A 5,099-nucleotide genomic window follows, 5' to 3' on the forward strand; every position below is an offset into this window, starting at 1 on the left:
TGACTGTTGAAAGAAAACACAGGATTTTTTTTTTCATTTAATCATGAAATCCTAATAAAGATGTAGTATACAATGTCATTCTTAGGAATGTGATGGGGGAAAAATTTAAAATTTGGGGAATATCAGTCATCTCCCCCCAGATGAAAACTCATCAGGAGTATACAGCTAGCCAGATGTTCTGCCACATATACATACCTTTGAGGATTTTGAGGAAGGACAGGACTGACGCATCTCAACTCCACTTTTATAGAGGCTATTCTGCAAACACAGCAGCTACCTCAGCTGTCCTAACTGGGAACCTACTTGGCAAAACCATTTTTGGCAATCTGTTTGCATAATATTCACTGACTGTGGCTGTGAATGGATATAATTAGAAATATTTCTTGTCACCTATAAATAATTTGACAGAGGATGATCTAGGGTGCTTTATAAGCATTTGATAGGGGATGGGGATTCAGAGCTTCTGAGACTATTTCTCCAGCTTAGCCGTTGCATCATTCATCACAGAATGCAAAGCCAGGTTCTCACTTAGGCTCCTGCCTATAAAATCAGCCGGACAGAATTTGCCCAACCTGAGGAATTTAGGACTAATTGACTCGCTAGCGCTTAGTGTTCTTAAGGAGTGTGAAATACATTTTAGATCTGACACTGTGATTGGAACTCATGAGTGATGGATATTAAGACGGAAAATTCCTAGTCAAGGTCTGGGCTTTAGGAAAACTGGTGATAGATTCTTTTAAAATCTGAAAGCCTAAACATGAAGGAGAAAGTGATTCTCGGATTAGCTAGTGGTGATGGACTAGTGAGGGAGGCATATAAGCATTAACATAGATATAAACAAGTCTTGTTCCTTTTCGGGCAGACTTGCCATGGATACCTCCAGCGCTCGTGATTTCATTGAAGGGACAACAGAATACTGTGTAATGTTCCATGCAGATTTCTACTGCATCATGGAAGGAGACACACACATGCATTCCTAGGTCATGGGCAAATCCTCGAGTAGCTGTAGCTCTGATGAGGTGGGTACTGCATATTTTTATCTAAGGTGGGAGGAACAACTTGCCATCCAAAGCAGTCTCCCTGTGGACTGATAAGCTGGGTGGGCTATCATAAGCCCACGATGCTCACAAATTGGGGTTGGTGGTTTCTCCACATACACAGCTGTTGCTGAACATGACAGGAAATCTACCTACTCTAAAAATGTCCTTAAGATCTGGTGTGATATTTTCAACTATCATCTGGCACCTTCAATTACTGATTAGAGACCACTGTGTTTGTATTCCTGTTCATGTAGAAATGTCTCTTTAACATAGTAACACATTGAGTCTTTTAAACTTAAAACCTCTTTTGATACAGTAATAATAAGTAATCATCTTTACAAACCATCTTTATGACAGTGACTCACAGAAATCTAGTTTCTTATCAAAGTGCAGGGCTCTAAGACAATGTTTTCTTATTTTTCTCTATGATTTCAATAACACTGATTTTTTTCACTTCTTTTAGAAATTTATATCTCAGTTATAAGCATAATGATTTTAACATTTTCTACATATGGAACTGAAAGATGAAAGAAGAAAATTTGTATGAGAAAAGATGCCATAGAGTGAGTTATATAAATAACAGTTAATGCGGACTGGGTAGCTACAAGTTTACCTTTGATGTGTTATATGCAGTCTAACCACTAGGATCTTGAGAACTCTGACATTCAACTGACAACAAACATGGACTGCCAGAAGTGAATCTGAACCTTGCAGAGCCCCATCATGGAAAGAAGAGCAATTCTGAGCAAGGGAGAATTTTCCTTTAGACTGGCTTCTCTAAGGCCTGTCTAAGCAGAAAACACAAAAATTATCACTTTCATTCATTTGTGTGGTTATTTATGATTATCAGTAGAAGGCTGTCTTAAATCCAAATTAGAGTTATTTTGGATGTTCTATGTAAGCATTCCAGATAAAATGTCTCCTTGTATCCTAATAGATAAGGATAATGTGCCATAGATAAGGATAGATCAGGGTAGTGCTAATAGGATGCTCTTTTGAACCTTGTGGCATTGTAAAAATTAAACTAGATTGTGTAAACTCTTAAATTATATATGTGAGTTAACATATAATCTCATTTAATTCATACACACATATGTAGAATGCTTAAGGGTCACCAGAGGGCGCTAAGGAAAACTTTGCTAATAAGACATGGAAGTTATGGCCAACTGACTTGTGAGTCACCCAGAGAAATCAAGGGCAGAAGGTAAATAGTAGTTAGGAAACTGAATAAGATTTGTCTTTCTTACATGAATTAAAAAAGGTAAAGTTGGGACAGAGCCTGGAGATAGTCATTCCTAGCTTTAGGAGCATTTAGCACCACAGCTTATCATTAAAACACTTTGAGTTTCAACAAGTAAAACTGGTGTTTTCTTTTATTTAAAAAATTTTTTTCTTTGAGATCCCAAAGGGCCATCTGAAGATAGAGATTCATTCTACTCTACATAGTTTATTCCCACCCTATGGGGATGGGTCATTTACTTACTCTTCTATTCAAAATATATATTGACTATTCTTGGTGTGTCATCTAATGTTAGCATAGTGGATCTTGAAAAAAAAAACTGGCAAGATAGATACCCTCATGGAAATTTTGGTTAGTGGTGGGGAGTTGGGGAATATATCCTAACAAATCAACCAGGACATATGTATTATGTGCTAAAAGGAATAACAAAGTAGAGTAAGAAGGAAAAAGGATGAGTATTGAACCAAGGTGGATGATCTGGAAGTTCCTTTATTAAGAAGCTTGAGACAAGAGAAAGAGTAAGCCATATGCAACTCTTGTAGACGTGATTTCAGATACAGGAAACAGAAAGTGTGAAAGCTTTCTGAGACAGGAATATACCAGTAAAATGTGGATAAGATTGCAGGGCATCGGACTAAGTGAAATGAGCAGGCAGAGAGCATCAAATACTACAGGATTATATCTCTTTTCAAGTGGAATCTTAAAGAATAGACTCCCTACAAATGGCGAGTAAACTGGTGGTTTTTAGAGCAAAAGCCTTTGCATGTGGGGAGGGAATTGAGATATTAATCAAAGTATGTAAAATTTCAGTTGTCCAGAAAGAGTAGAGATCCACTGTACAACGTGGTATCTGCAGTTAATGACAGCATGTTATATACCTGGGTACCTCCAAGAAAAGAAACTTTGAGAATTCTCACCATAATAAAATGACAATCTTGTTAGTAACATATTCACTAGATTGACTTATGCTTTTCACAAGGTATTCTTTTTGTTTTTAGTGGTACTAGAGTTTGAATTCAGGATCTCATGCCTGCTAGGTAGTTGATCTACTTGAGCCACATCTGTGTCCCTCTTTGGCTATTGTTTTTCAGGTTGGGCACAATATTTATTTGCTGGAGGTGGCTTCAAACCTCAATTCTCCCACATAGCTGAGACCACAGGCATACATTTCACCTAGTTTATTGGTTGAGTTAAGATTGCTAACTTTCTACCCTGCCTGGCCTTGAACTACAATTCTCCCAATCTCATCTCTGCCTCCCAGATAGCTGTAACTATAGGAATGAGTCACTGCACTGGCCATAATGTAAATATATTTCAAAACACCACATGTCATATATATATATATACATATGCATATATATATATATATATATATATATACATGTAGCTATATACAACTTACCAGATAGGAAAAGAAAACAGCAAGGAGGCCTATAGCAGGTGTAAATACATGGAGAATGGCAGGTGAGGTAGGGTAGTCCAGAGAATAAAGGACTTAAAGGAATAATGTACAGCCTCTGGCTTTTCAACAGGGTGAGATGAAGAGCCAGTGAAAATTTTAGGAAGAAGTGTAATGTCATCTGAAGTTGTAAAACCACTACTTTGTTTCACTGGTGATTGTAGACTATAAACAACAAGGATAGGTCTAGAACAACTATCCAGGCTAAAGGTAGAGAGGCATGGCAACAATGTAGATGGGTCGTAATGATGGCTTGGGTCACATTCCAGTTACTGGGGTTGCATAAGCAGTCATCTCCAACATAGTGGACATACAAGTTCTGTGGGTCAGGGATTTGGAATTTCAAAGGGCATAGCGGGGCCCCTAAGGACTCAAAACATGGAAATGACCCAACAGCTAGGAAAACGTTTTGTCTCATTGTAAAGGTTAAGAGAAAAAACATGTTGAGAAGCGTAGTGAATAACTGAAATAGTATCTGAAAGCTGACAAGGAGACAAGATGAGAAAAACGAAGTCTATTGCTAAAAGAATGGCAAAACTAAACATTTTAATATTCAGGAGAAGTATCCTGTAGAGTTAGACAAATGGATGAATTAAGAGAGGGAGGGCGTATTTGTGGGGGCCAAGGCAAGAGGGTTTAGAATCTAGAGGCCAAATGGAAGAGACCAAAGAGCTGGTCTCTGATGAGAGCAGAGCTCTTTGTGTATTAATGAAGAAGACTGAGAATGAAGGCAAAGTGCAATTTAGTTGGTAGATTTGATAGTGACAGGGGAGCTCTAATATGCTTGCTTCTGTTTTCTTCTTAAAGCATGGTACAAAGGGATTGGTAGAGAGTGAGGACATTGGAGGAGATACAGTGCATTTACACAGAAAAGAAAATAGAAAGTGTTCAGTGTGGAGAGGGAGAGGTTTCCTACACCTGCCCAGAGTACTGATTTATGATCATAGAATTAAGAGAGTCCAGCTTGACAGATCTTCTCAGCAGTATCAGTTGCTTAAATATGGCTATGAAAAAGGCAAATAGTTGTATTCAACCAACATCAGACTATGTCCTGCAAGTGCATCCTAGAGAAAGAGGGGTCTGGGAGCTAGCAATCTTTTTTTTCTTTTTTTAGAATAATTCTCTGTTTGTGACCTTTGTTTTTTCATATTTACTTGCATATGTTAGTTATACAAAGAAGGTAAGAAGTTTCACTGTAGTATTTCCATATATGTGTATAGTGTATCCCAATCAATTTCACCTTCTTTCACTTTCCTTCATTCCTGCTTCTTAAAATAACTTGGTTAAGTTTCATTGTTCTGTTTTAATAGATAAAGTACTTCCATCATGTTTCACATCTGTGCCCCTGTTGTCTGTAATC

This window comes from Dipodomys ordii, unplaced genomic scaffold (assembly GCF_000151885.1).
Source record: "Dipodomys ordii isolate 6190 unplaced genomic scaffold, Dord_2.0 Scaffold19, whole genome shotgun sequence".
Classification (NCBI taxonomy): Eukaryota; Metazoa; Chordata; class Mammalia; order Rodentia; family Heteromyidae; genus Dipodomys; species Dipodomys ordii.